A 14,490-nucleotide genomic window follows, 5' to 3' on the forward strand; every position below is an offset into this window, starting at 1 on the left:
GAGATGGTTGGATGGCATCACTGACTCGATGGACATGAGTCTGAGTAAACTCCGGGAGTTGGTGATGGACAGGGAGGCCTGGCACGTGCTGCACTCCATGGGGTCGCAAAGAGTCGGACATGACTGAGCAACTGAACTGTTCATATCACGGCAGTTGAAAAGACACTCTGAGGCAAAACTCTTGTTACCGAGTGAGGGTTCATATGTTTGATTCACCAAGAGCCAAACTCTGACAGCGGTGTTGGCAGCAAAGTCAGGGTTGACTTGCAGGACATCAAAAGAGGAGAACAGGGAGACTCGGGCTCAAAAGACCTGAATCTGGGATGGCTTGCAGGTGAGGGTTTGGAGACAGGGTTAAGGGAGGGTCCTAGGATGCCTGACTGTGGGCCTCCTTCTGATTGGTCAGCGGTGAGGTAGCAGGGCGACAGTTCAGGGATCTCAGTCACCACCCTTCTGAAACGATGGTGATCAGACCACCAGCCCGGGGTCTCCAAGCTTATGCTCTGCACAGTCACCATACTCCACCTCGTGGGGTCTTAGCTTTTACAGAACAACTCAAGGTGTGCACCAGATTCTTGTGTGTGTCTCCAGGAGGAGTCGGGAGTCCAGTGACTACTGTTCTAATCTTTAACTGCTTGAGTCGGCTCTTCAGAACGTGGGGACGGCATAGGGTACCCAGGCCTTTTTTCTCCGAACGAGACGGTGGGGCTTGGAGGGGCTTTTACGGAGGGCCCCCAGGGTCCTGTATGGTGTCAGTTCCCTCTTTCCTTTGACTCTCCCCAATCCTGAGGAGGGCTTCCCCGGTGGCTCAGGCGGTAAAGAATCTACCCACAATGCAGGAGACCCCGAGTTTGATCCCTGGGTCGGGAAGACCCCCTGGGGGAGGAAAGGGCAACCCACTCCTGTATTCTTGCCTGGAGAATCTCCACGGACAGAGGAGCCTGGCGGGCTACAGTCCATGGGGTCGCAGAGTTGGACACGACAGAGGGACTAACAATTTCAGTTTCAATCCCGAGGGGGCCCGGGAAGGACAAGAAAGGAAATGAAGTCTGGGATAGAGAGGTTAATCATAACTCGGTGCGTGAACTCAGCCTTAGGTGGACTCGGTTTCACTCAGGACTGATCAAGCTGGGGCTCCAAGCCCCCGGGTGCTGGGCAGCGTCTCCCACAGCGACGCTGGCGTCAATCAGGCAGGAAGAAGAGGATTCTGGGACAGGAAGTGGAGTGGAAGGCGGGCCTTGACCTGGTGAGGAGTTGGCTGCCTGCTCCTCTGAGGGCCCCTCTGAGGGGACCGGACCCCGGGGGCGGGGGGCTGCCCAGGAAGAGGCGGAGCCAAGCGGGACAGGCAGCTGCAGGTGCTCTGGAGGGTTCTGAGAGCCGCCATGGCGGGGACAGTTGTCAGTTACTCTCTTAGCGTCCCTCCGGGGGTCCCTGAGCCTCCTATAAAATCCTGCGAAGCCGTCCAGCCCGGTCTCAGGGCTGGGGCAAACTGATGGAAGGGCCTGTGTTCAGGGTTAGGTCAGAAAGTGAGAGGAGCGGTGGGGGCGTGATGACACCAGGGAGACGCTCGGGGGAGACAGGAGTGTCAGAGCCAAGCCTGCCCCGGCCCGCCCCATCGTTACGGGCAGCCGGAGGAGCGGGGCGAGAATCGGATGAGGCACAGCCACCCACGTGACCGCATCCCTGCAGACACTGCCTTTCCGAACTCGAGTGTCTAGGCTTGTGCGCCATGGGGGTCACTGGGGCCAGGGGTTTGTGTGAGGGCCGAGGGAGCCCACGGAGGGTCAAGAGACTTTGCCCTGCAAGAGGCAAGTTCATATTCTGGGAAGACCAAGCTCAGAAGGTCAGAGCATGATTGGGGGGCGTGTTATAGAGCTTAGGGTTTAGGAAGCTTCATCTGCACCGTCAAATCTCTGACCTTGTTTCCTGGCACTGCCCTGGGAACACCTAGGCTCCTGACTCTTGCCCGAGCCCGTGGAGCTGCCTGAATCAGGGCCTTGCCACTGCCACGCTTCTCCCTGGAAGCTTCTCCCACAGTTATTCACATAACTCGGGTCTCTGGTTAAGCATCATCTCCAAAAGACATCTCTGACCGCCCCTGGAAAACAGCTCTCATCCATCTGCTACACTTTTACTTCACAGCTCTATTCCCCAAATTTCATTCTGTCTGTTGCTTAGTTGCTCAGTTGTGTCCAACTCTTTGCGACCCTATGGACGATAGCCTGCAAGGCTCCTCTGTCCATGGGGATTCTCCAGGCAAGAATACTGGAGTGGGTAGCCATGGCCTCCTCCAGGGGATCCTCCCAAACCAGGGATCCGACCCACATCTCTGTGTCTCCCGCATTGGCAGGCAGATTCTTTACCATCTGAGCCACCAGGGAAACCCAAAGTTTATTCTACAGCACACTTATCTGTGTATCTGATCACTGTGACCTTGCCCTGGGAAAATGGAACCCCATGAAGGCAGGAGCCGTGTTTTGCTCCCTGTTGCCTCTCAAGGGTCTCAGACAGGGCCTGGCACATAGCAGATACTCAGTGAGGGTCTGTTGAGTAAATAATTACAGGTGATAGGTGTGTACTGACCTTCCACTGGAGTGCTAACACTTGCTTTCTGGACCTCAGGCTGCCTTAAAGGGCCAGATGCTGGCAAAGGCAATGTGGATGAGCCACAGGTATTTCTAAGCCTTTGGTGACTCTGTCTCCCATCTTTCTCTCTCTGGTACTTGGTCCTCTCCTCCGAGGAGACCCAGTTCTCCTCAGTGTTCCTTGGCCACACTGCACACATTTACTGTCTTGTCTTCCTTCTTGCTTTTGTCTCTTACTGTGTTCTCTTCCTTTTTCCATTTTCCAAATCTTGCTTCTCTTTAGGTCAGAACTACTCATCCTTCAGGGTCTAGCTTGAAGCTCTTAAATGTTTCTGTGAAAACCTTTTTGTCCCAGGCAAAACTAATATTCCTTTCCTTCGGATCTCTGAGCACTTTCATTAGACTTTTAGAACATAACAGGGGTCTGTCCTCCTTAGAAGATGATGAACTTCTTAAAAATCTCAAATGGAGTGTTGGTATCTCCAGGATTTTGCATATGATGAGTGCTCAATTAATGTTTGCTTAATTGAATAAAACTGACATTCTTCTCTGAGAATCAGAGGGGGCAAAGGAAATGAATTTAAATGTGCTCTGGGTGCTTCACACCATCATATACTTTAATTTCCAAAATCTTATTTCCAAAAAACAGCAATTTTACAGGATATACATCTTATGGCATGTACATTACCATCCCTGTTTTATAAACAAGGATCAGAGAAGCTGTGTGAGCTGCCCAGGGTCACACAGCTAGGAAGAAGCAGAACAAGGGTTTAAAGTCAGACATATATACTTAGAGACAAAATGGCTTATATTTAGTTTAATGGCTTATATTCAAATTATTTTTATCCCTGTCAATTCAGAGTGAAAGTCTAGAAGATGATGTAGCTAGATATAAATAAGCATGGATTTGTAAACCTTATCCTAACAACCAAAGGGTAAAAAAAGTGACCTTTTCCCACAAGAATGAGAATAGCTTTTTATTGTCTTTTGTATGTGTGAGGAGTTTCTCTGAGCTCCACAGACATCTGTCCCAGTTGAGTCAAAACAATTGGCTGCAATGAGTCCCCATAAATGTGTGATGCCTAACTAACACTGTTCTGGAAGCTAAAACAATTAGTGTAGCTTTACCCAGAGCTTGAAAAGGCAAGAGAGAGATTTATAGCAACAATAACAGCTGATTGCAAGCATCTGTTTGCCAATTAAACTTATTCTAGGAAATCTTATAATTACCAAGTTCAGTAGCTATCCCATTGGACTCATCAGCTGAAGCTGCAATTTAAAATTTTATTTTTAAAACCATCACTGAAGCTAAGAATAGACAAATAAGAGGGTTGCCCTGAAATGATGTCTCAGGGCAAACTCAGCTCCTTGAATGCAGCTTAGTCCCTAAAGAGATAAAACTTTACAACTGTGTAAATGAAATAAAAACTATCCATAAAAAAAATGCAAACAATGTACTCTGATGTTTATAGAAGATATTGGTCAATTGTCCTTTAAAGTGGCCTTCCCTTGTTGCTCAGATGGTAAAGCATTTGCCTACAATGCATTAGACCCGGCCGGGTTTGATCCCTGGGTCAGGACCATCCCCTGGAGAAGGGAATGGCTACCCACTCTGGTATTCTTTCCTAGAGAATTCCATGGACAGAGGAACCTGATGGGCTACAGTCTATGGAGTCCCAAAGAGTTGGACACCACTAAGCAACTAACACTATACTACATGAAATCCTTAAACTAAATAGTTCCAGAGGGAAAACTAAATGCATCCTTTAAACTCTCATTTTTTTCCTAGAAAAACTGGTTACCAAAATGTATCACTTATAAACTCAAACAATAGCAAAACTTTCAAACCTAAAAAAATAGAAAAGGCGGGATTGGATGGAGGTATGTTCAGACAATGCTATGGGATCTCTTTTTGCCTTCAAAGAGTTTTCTTCTTTTAATGCTCATGCTTTCAAACAAAGGTTTGTAAAATAGAAAATCTGGAAGATACGGAAGTAAGTTAAAAGAAAAAGACTTTTGTCCCATTGCTCCCAGAAACAGTCGTGGCTAACATGTTGATCTCCTCTTGCTTTGTTTGGTTTTTTCTCGGCCTGCTTCTCACTGTCTCCGGCTTTGCTCTTCTTCATCTGCCCTGTTTCGCTCCGAGCAGTGCTGGTGACCTGGCCGATGGGGTCTTCGGAGGCCCTGGGGGCCGAGCTGCTGTTCATGCAGTGACCACAGGTGCGTTATTTCTCTTCTCCAAGATGGACGCATGCACAGGTCTGTGCTGAGAGTCTGAAAGAATCAAGCGACCTCTGTGCACAGACCCACACCGCCTCACACACAGGCTCTGTGGCCAGGTCCAAAGTGAAAGTGAAAGTTGCTCAGTCATGTCCGACTCTTTGCGACCCCATGAACTATACAGTCCATGGAATTCTCTAGGCCAGAACACTGGAGTGGGTAGCCATTCCCTTCTCCAGGGGATCCAAACCCTTCAGCTCACCAGAAGCCTCAGGTTCAATGCCCCGATCTAGGGTCATTCAAAGACCGCTTGGCATAAAAAGGAATGCATTTGAATCAGTTCTAGTGAGCTAGATGAACCTAGAGCCTTACGCAGAATGAAGTAAGCAAAAAAGAGAAGAACAGATATTATATATGAACACATATACATGGAATCTAGAAAAGTGGTACTAATGACCCTATTTGCAGGGCAGGACTAGAGATGCAGACATAGAGAACAGACTTTGGACACAGGTCGGGTGGGGCAGATCGAATTGAGAGAGTAACTCTGAAATATATACATTAGCATGTGTAAAATAGATAGCCGGAATTTGCTTTATGATGCAGGGAGCTCAGCCCAGGGCTCTGTGACAACCTAGAGGGGTGGGATGGAGTGTGGGGTGGGAGGGAGGTACAAGACGGAGGGGACATATGTATACTTACGGCTGATTCATGTTGATGTATGGCAGAAATCAACACAACATTCTAAACCAGTTGTCCTCCAATAAGTTTTAAAAAGTAAAAAAATAAAATTGGAAAAAAGTAAAAAGAAATAATAAGGATCCTTTGGCAGTTGTGACTGCTTCTCAGAGCAGCTTTCATGAGACCCTGCTTATTGTTTAATTCCCTGTGAGTTGTGAGCAGGAGGCAGGGGGAGAGAGCCTTTCCGGAACATTCCTGGGCCTCCCCCCTGCAGACTGCTCACCATCTCCGTGAATCTTGCAGGCGGATGGTAGGACGAGGGCAGGGGCATCAGCAGGCTGTGTGCCCCCGATCCCAGGTCACCGCAGGAGACACACAGTTGAAACCATGTATTTCTGTGTGGGTCACGAGAAAAGAAGCCGTCAGTCAAGGCTCAAGGAAGGGTTTTGCTTTATCTGTCTCTGCCAAATGGTCCAGCTTCATTACATGCCCTGGCATGCACTGGATGTCACCCAGGGTGATGGCCACACCCAGGCCCTGACCACACGGGGCCCAGGGGCAGCGGGACAAAGGCTAGAGCTGCCAGGCTGCGGCCGGCCTCGGTCAGTGTGTGCAACCGTGGCACATGCCGTGTCCTCCAGAGGCACAGCCGAGCCAGCAGCGGGCGGCAGGGAACCCGTGGGTCAGCCAGGGACAGCCAGGGGCCGGCAGGCAGGGCAGAGGGGCCGGGGGGGCCCCAGGGCGAATGGTGCCCTGGAAAGGACTTTTCCTGGGAGCCTGGAAGACGGGAGATGGGGGAGAAACAAACAGGGGAGTCCTTCCTAAGTACTGAGTTGGCCTAATAAGTCACTCGGGTTTTTTCATAAGATGTTATGGAAAAACCTGAACAAAGTTTTTGACCAACCCAACAACTAAATTCAGTGCTATCTTTGCAATAATAGTATTATTCGAACTTATCAAACATGCAAGATAGGGACTGTTCAGATACTGTGGGCTGGCGCTCTGCACCAGACTCCAGGGCAGATGGCAGCAAACAGACCCCAGATCCCTGTTCCCAGGAACTCTCCTTCTACTGGAAGGAGCAGACAGGAAAGAACTAGACAAGTAGATATCTGAGATGACAGGTGCCCCAAAGAAAATCGGAGCCACGTTGGTGGGCAGTGGGGGGAGCCTTCGGGAGGGCCTGAGACCCCAGGGGGAGGGCGCCGTCCGGGCACAGCCTGAGGGCAGTGTGCTGGGGCCTGGGGGCCACAGGGAGGCTGGAGCTGGGGGATGTCGGGGGGCAGTCATCAGAGGCCACCCTGGGCACTTTCCAAGTTGTTCTGAGTCGGGGTTGAGGTGGCGACCAACTGGGGGCTTCTGAGCAAAGCTGGGACAGGATCTGGCTTCCAGGGTGAAAGCCTGGTTCCCCTGGGCGGAGAATTAGACCACCGTGGTGGGAAAGAGAGAAGGCAGGAGCGCCTCACTTACCGATGAAGATTCGGGGGCCCGAGAAGGGCCTTCAGCATCTGATGGCTCCATGAGCGTCCCTTTGCCTTTAGAGTTAGGGCGCCTGCGTGGAGGTGAGACCACGTGATCTCCTTCCCCTCTGATCGCAATCCCCCCGCTCCCCTGTCGCTTTCTAGTTTTCTTTCTTGACTCCTCAAAAGGTCTTGAGTCAGGAGTGCACGTGGGCACCCGGCTCTGCCACATTTAGTCCTGATACCTGCAGTGCTCTCGGCCCACCCGCTCACCTGGTCAAGTCCTAGTCATCTTTCACATTCTGAGCTATCTTTTCTCAGGGAAGTCATTTTGCCCCCCCACCCCTGTCCACTTTGGTGGCATTGCTCACCTTCGGGGGCGGGGGGAAGGGGGGGCGGGAAGGCCGTGTCCCTGCCCTTCAGTAATCTCCCCTCCAGGCTGTGGGACACCCATGCCTTTCTCACTTTCCACTCATCAGCCCTTCAGCCGGGCCCATGATCTGGCAGATGATATGGACCCCTGCTCATCAGTACTTTGTGAGTTCAGTAAAACACTTGCCCAAGATCACACAGCTAATACACAGGAAGATCAGGAATAAGCTTCTGATTCCAACTTCCTTGTAACCTCAGGACTTGGACTCTCATCTTGGTTTAGCCCAGGAACTGAGTGCTTCTCATTTATTTATTCTTGGGTGTGCTGGCTCTGTGTCGCTGTGTGCAGGCTTTCTCTAGTTGCAGGGAGCAAGGGCTAGCTTTGATGTGGAACACAGGCTCTAGCGCTCAGGGGCTCAGTAGTTGGGGCACACGGGCTTAGTTGCCCTGAGGCAGGGGGAATCTTCCCAGACCAGGGATCAAACCCACGTCTCCTGCACTGGGAGATGGATTCTTAACCACCAGACCACCTGGGAAGTCTGTGGGTGCTTCTTAAGTATACTTATTCCCACCCTTATTCTGAGCTGTAGAATCATAGCTCCAAGAGCGACTTGGGACTCTGGTTCTGTCTGTTTGTTAGTGTGATCAAGAACCCCAGCTTCTTATTACCAAGTGTAGTTTTGAAACACATTACGATGGGGCTCCTTCCCAGAGGAGGTTCCTAAAAGAAAAAGATCAAAGAGAAAGTGAAAACAAGATTCCAGGAACTAGTTCAACTATAACTGCAGTTCCTCCTCAAACGTCTTCTCTCTTTTACAAAAGGAAACTGCAGCTGAAGCTTAACATTTATGTATGTGAATTATTCGGGGGGCCTAACGGAAGGTTCCTGCGTTTCCACGAAGAGTGTAATTTCTTGGAAAACTCTAAATGGCACTGCCCGATGAGCTTTGACCAAGTCTGAATTAAGGAACACTTGAAAAGAGCCCAAGCAGAGAGGCTGGGGGGGGGGGGGACCCTGAAGGCCCCAGAAGAAGAGACAGAGGACCAGAGCGGTTAACCAGCCTCTCTGAAGGCACGCAGCTGGCAGCTGGTACAAGTGGAACCAGACCCAGCTCCCAGTACCCCTGGCTGGTATTTTTCCATCTGAACAATGAGAGTGTGCCAGGGCGATGTGGGTTCTGCACAGAAACAGAGATGCTTACACTTCAGAGGGAAGGTGCCCTGTAAACACCACATCAGTGACAACCCACTCTAAAAATAGTGCATGGCACACACTAGGCACTCCGTGGATAGTGGTTAGCTGATTGCCTGACCCCAGCCTCCTATCACCTGGAAACTGAACACTTCACACTATTTTATTCTCTGACTTGTTGGATTAAGTCTGTGCAATCAAGTTCCCACTAGTCAAATGAAAATATGTCTGATGGTTTTGAAAAATAATTACTGTGGAATCAAGGGAGGCAGACTGATCATCACTCTGCCATCTCCTTACCTCTCAGGACCTCAGTTTCCTCACCTGGAACATGGGGATGACGCCTCCCTCATGGTGTTGCTGGTGACAATTCAGTGAGATACTGCATAACCCCGGGAAAAGAGTCAGTCAGCATTTTGGTTGATGAAAATGAACAAATGAATGATGGAGGAAGTGGTTTGTTCTGCCTTAAATTTGGAATTTATCCTCCCTCCTCCAAACCTCTTGCTCTATTAAGTGGGCAGCAGCTGTAGTCAGACCCTTCCTAAGTGAAAAGTCAGTGGTTGAAATGAGAATGTGAGACCAAATACACTCTGCTAATAAAGGCAGCAATGAATGACAAATAAAAAAGCCCCCACAGGACCCACCACTTTTCATCGAATGTGGTATATTGGCATTTAGTTCTGAAGATGTTTGGTTACAAGTAATAGAAAAAAATGAAAATAACTATAGCATGAATCTTATGGAGATGTTTGCCACTCATAATCACAGTGGTGGGAGGAAGGTGGTGTGGGCTGGAGTTACACTCCACTGTTCCTTTCGTGTCTGCTGTATGTGGCTTCCAGTCTCAAGGTGAACTCATGGCCCAAGATGGCTGTTGGATCTCCAGCCATCAGTCAAATTCTGGCCAGCATGTAGGAGGAAGTGATAAAGAAAACCATCTCCCTTTGTGGTGGTTCATTTTATGTGTCTCCCTGACTGGCCACAGGTGCCCAGTTTAAACACTGTTTCTGGGTGTCTTTGTGAGAGTGTTTCCTGATGGGATTAGCATTTGAATGAGTAGCTTTAGTGAATTAGATCACCCTCCCCAATGAGGTAGGGCATTGTCCAACCTATTGAGGGTTTAACTAGAACAAAAGGTTGAGTAAGAAGAGATTTCCCCCTTTTCTTTTTTCCTGCTTGAGCTGGGACATTTCATTTCATCTCCCCTCTCTGTGTACTGGGATTTACTTTATCAGCTTCTCTGGTTCTCAGGCATTCAGACTCAGACTGAATTATACCACCGACTTCCCTGGGGCTCCAGATTGAGGAACTGCTCAGCCTCCAAAGTCATGTGAGCCAATCTGTAGTAATAAATATCTGTATAGATCTCCTGTTCAGGTCTGTTTCTCTGGAGAACCCTCCTTAATACGCCTTCTAAGGACATTTCCGAGAACTGCCTCCTCCGCTCTGGCTTCATTCTGCTTGACCATAATTTAGTGAAGCGGGGCACACCTAGCTCCAAGGAAGGCTGGGAAATGCAATCTTTCCTGGAGGAGGCGTGGGTAACTGCTTCTCTGAGGTCTCTGTGAGTGAAACAAGATGGAGAGATGGACACTGGTGGACAAGTGGCAGTTACCATCACATCCTTCTTATCTGTGTGCTGCTTGACAACTTGTCAAGCTCTGGACTTTTCTTTCTTTCTTTTTTTTAATTTATTTTTTGGCCTTGCCATGTATCTTGCAGGATTAGTTCCCCAACCAGGTATCGAACTGGTGCACCCAGCAGTGAAAGTCCGGAATCCTCACCACTGGATCCCCAGGGAATGCCCACTTCAGGGCTTTCCCTAGGCCGATTCTAAATGTTGAAGCGGGATAAAGGATAGATGATTTTTTCTTAAATGAAGATCTTATTTAGTAACCCGACATATGTAACTGACACCTGGGCGTGTGCTCCCCTTGAAATAGGAGTTGGACCTGGACCCTGTCCTGTGCAAACTCTAGGGCTCCCTGCCCCAGAGTTAGAAAACCACACTCAGAGCGGAAGCTCTTTGAGAAAAGTCTTCTGGTAAAAGGCTTCTGGTAACAGAAAAGGCTTCTGAGGAGTAAATGGGCTTTTATCAGGTATTAGCACACAATCTGCTGGTGCCTTTTGTTTTGCAAAGCTCGATGCCCACACCTCTCCAGCCCCGACACTCCTCTCCTTCCGGAAGCAGGGCTTCTCCAGTGTTCTCTCTTCTCCCACCAGGGCTTTGAAGCAAAGATCCCTGAGCTGAGGATCCGGAACCCTCTGTCCCATCTTCCAGCGACCACCTAGCTACAGTCTCCTGAATCCTGCGTGGCTCCCGCTACCAGCATCAAGGACCACGTGAGTTTCTGCAAAGAAGAGAGGTGGGGAGATCTGAGCCTTGGTGTGTGGAAGAGGGTGGTACGAGGCGTCTTTGCCGACCCTGGGGACACTGGCTGCAGGCACCACTGGGGCATTTGGGAGGCGGGTAAAGTGAGGGGTGGGGGAATGGCAACCCGCTCCAGTATTCTTGCCTGGAGAATCCCATGGACAGAGGAGCCTTGCGAGCCCCAGTCCGTGGGGTTGCAAAGAGTCAGACACGACTGAGCGACTAACACTTCATAGTTGGAGGGGGGGTGCGGTGAGGGGTGCCTGGGAAGCCAAAGCTTGTGAAGGGGGGCCTGAAGGGGCAAAACGATCCAGGTTTATTTGGGTCCCCTTGGGTTTTAGTGGGGGAACCCCTCGGACCGACCCTCAGTAATGGGGGGCTAGAACCATGGTCCCCAACCTTTGTGGCACCAGGGAGTCATTTCATGGGAGACAGTTTTTTCCCATGGACTGGGGATGGGGGGTGGTTTGGGGATAATTCAAGTGCATTGCATTTATTGTGCACTTTATCTCTATTATTATCACATCAGCTCCGCTTCAGATCATCAGGTATCAGATCCCAGAGGTTGGGGACTCCTGAGCTAGTCTTGAGAATCATTTCCCTGGGCGCTCTCTGGGGAGTCTTTTAGCCTTCTAAATTATGGCCCAGATTTGGGGATGAGGCCATAGCCCCTGGTCGGAGTGGTACCCCTGGAGCTCCACATTTTGCAGACCTTGTAGCAATCTGGAGGTGACGGTGGCAAGGGTGTTGGTGTCCTGTGATGAGCTCTGTCCGCCAAGGCGGGAGATGGGCTTCCCCAGGTGGTTTTGTTGTCGTGGGTGTTAGAGCAGCAGCTGAGGATGTGTCAGGTTCTGAGTGGTGGGGGGCGGCAGGCGGCAGACACCTTTAGTGTGTGTGCGCGTGTGCTCAGTCGTGTCCAACTCTTTGTGACCTCATGGACCATAGATCCCGCCAGGCTTCTCTGTCCATGGAATTTTCCAGGCCAGAATGCCGGAATGGGTTGCCTCCAGGGGATCTTCCCAAGGAAGGGATGGAATCCGCATCTCTTGAGTCTCTTGCGTTGGCAGGCAGGTTCTTTACCATTGCACCAGCTGAGAAGCCAGACACCTCTGAGGACTGCCCAAAATACTTCATTGGTACTTTAAAAGGCGTCTAATTTTCTGCCTAGGTAGGTAGAGGGGGCAGGGCATGGAGACTCCTCACTGGGACATAAGCGTAAACGAGACTTTTTGTAGTCCTAGGATGATGAGGCCAACAGACGTTAGCTCCAGATAATAATTGCCCTTCTTGGCAGCAGTTGGGAGGAAACAACACAAGGAGTGGTTAAATCTCATGGATATTCCAAAGGCCAGAGCCCTTCAACAGAGCGGGAAAAGCCAGAATCCTGATTAGGACACCGAGGCCCCCATGAGCCAGCGTCTCAGCCCCCACCCTGGGTGGCCTCTGGTCAGGCTCCTCTCTCCCACTCTACACCTCCTGGTCCCCAGCTCTCCTTCTGGAATGATCTACCAAAAACTAGTGTCATCCTTTCATTCCTCCACTTTATAACACTGATGGCTCTTCTGTTGCCTGCAGAGTGGTCCAAGTGCCTTAGCATGGTTGATGTATGAGCCCCTTCATAGCCTGACCCTCCCAGCCCTCTGCTCTAGACTCATCTCTCACTCCTCATTTTCTCCAAATTGTATGTTCTAGGTACTTTGCAGTCTACCATATAATATCACTGACTGAACCTGAGTGTTATCAAACCCAAGTTCAGTCCCTGAAGCACGGTGAAGCCAAACATACTGAAACATCAGAATTTGGAGCAGAAAAAGGTTTATTGCAAGGGCCAAGGAAGGAGAGTGGGCAGGTCATGCTTGGAGTAGCCTGAACTCCTTGATGGTTTTGGGGGAAGAGTTTTTACAAGCAGAATTTGGAGGGAGGGCTGTAGGGTGTGTGACCTTCCTCTGATTGGTTGGTGCTGAGGCTGCCGGGTGGTGTTCCAGGAATCTCAGTCATCAGCCTCCCGATTCCAGCCAGAAGGGGTCCATTAGCTTGTGTTACCATTCCCCACATGGGCTCCTGTAGAAGAACTCAGAGATACACATCAGAATTTTCTGGGCAGCCTTTCAGGAAGAGCCAGGGCCCTGTTCTACTTCTGCGCCATTGTTTCTTGGCCGCCTTTCCTTTGTTTCTGCATTCCCTACCTCCCCCTGTAACTGTTCGGATTTGCCCTTTGGAGCTAAGGGGAGGTGTAGGAGGCCGGAGCCTTTTTGCTGCAAATAAGAAACAGAAAAGTTTTGGGTCTTTGCTTCCAGTCTGAAGGCTGCTGTGTGTTCCCCTGGTACGAACTTCCATCTGGGAGGCAGAAGGTGGGATTTTGAAACAAATCATCCCATATACATATCTGTTCAGGTCCACTTTCCCTCTGGGATGAAACACTCTAGAAAGGCAAGAACTGTCATCTGCTGTGTTCCTGCCACCAAGCACTTCCTGGCACATAGCGGCTGCCTCGAAATTGTTGTGTTTAATTTGCTTGTACAATACCTGCTTCTTAGATCATCTTAAATAGTAAATGAAATACTGAGAGTCATGGTTGCCTTAATAAATGGTTGGGCTGCTGAGGTAGTCCTTGTGATGAAGAACCACCTGCCAATGCAGGAGACATAAGAGACACGGGTTCAGCCCCTGGGTCAGGAAGATCCCCTGGAGGAGGGCATGGCACCCCACTCCAGTATTCTTGCCTGGGAAATCCCCTGGACAGAGGAGCCTGGCAGACAACAGCTCACAGGGTCACAAAGAGTCGGACACGACTGAAGCCACTTAGCACGCATGCTGTTCTTGCTGTTGGAAAAGCCAGTACAGCCTGAGGTTGTGAGCCTCAGTTTCCTTCTCTGGAAAATGGGGATAACGTTGCCCTCACAGGAGGGTGTAATTAACTAAAGGAAAGCACTTTGCTCGATGGTTGGACAGACAGACAATAGATAGCCAACAAATGGCAGCAGCCAGCAAACTGTCCCATGGAAATAATCACCTGTCTCCCCACACTCTGGCTGTTACTTGATGTCAAGGAAAAAAAATTAATCAGTAGTCAATCTAAGAAGGAAATGGAAAATTTTACAAACAGCAAACTGAGGATCATAACTCAGGAGAAGTCAGTCTCTCAGAGAACTCTGAGAACTACTCCAAAGAGCTGAAGGGGGTGGCCACCCACTAGATACATGACTTTGTTGAAAGGAGTTTGTGCAGTGAATCACACATCTCATAGAAGGTGAGATGTGCTGGCTATCCCTGCTGGCCTCGAGGGATAATCATCTTAATGAATGGTGTTCGGGCTTCTCTAAGAATGGAGACATGCAAGAATCCAGGTTCATAAACCACTCCTCTTGAAAGTATCTTAACTACAGCAAGGCCTAGTTTTCCCAGAACACAGAGCACCTTATTCTGATCTTTGTCCTGAATGCCAGCGGGTGTACTGCAGCTCAGGTCAGTTACTGCAGCAGCTAATGGCTTGATTGTTATGGACTGGGTGACAGGCAACTTACTTTATTTTATAATCGTTTCCCTTTCGGTCTTAACTTCAACCAAGGTTTGGGATGCATTTCATGACCAATTTGTCCCACGGTG

At 49.7% G+C, this 14,490-nt stretch overlaps 1 protein-coding gene across 3 annotated transcripts in view; it reads left to right on the top strand.

The window, feature by feature from the left end:
- Positions 1-484: 484 nt before the first annotated feature.
- PROM1 (prominin 1) overlaps positions 485-14,490 on the top strand; it is a 135,277-nt gene continuing 121,271 nt past the window's right edge. For 2 of the 3 annotated variants that reach the window (XM_070458088.1, XM_070458091.1), the window contains exons 1-3: positions 485-560; positions 4,735-4,805; positions 10,737-10,856. The gene's annotated coding sequence lies outside the window, so the exon portion shown is untranslated. Of the gene's footprint in view, positions 561-4,734; positions 4,806-9,764; positions 9,844-10,736; positions 10,857-14,490 lie in introns of all 3 variants that reach the window. The other variant, XM_070458089.1, reaches the window with a different exon arrangement.

Source organism: Odocoileus virginianus, chromosome 29 (genome assembly GCF_023699985.2).
Source record: "Odocoileus virginianus isolate 20LAN1187 ecotype Illinois chromosome 29, Ovbor_1.2, whole genome shotgun sequence".
Taxonomy (NCBI): domain Eukaryota; kingdom Metazoa; phylum Chordata; class Mammalia; order Artiodactyla; family Cervidae; genus Odocoileus; species Odocoileus virginianus.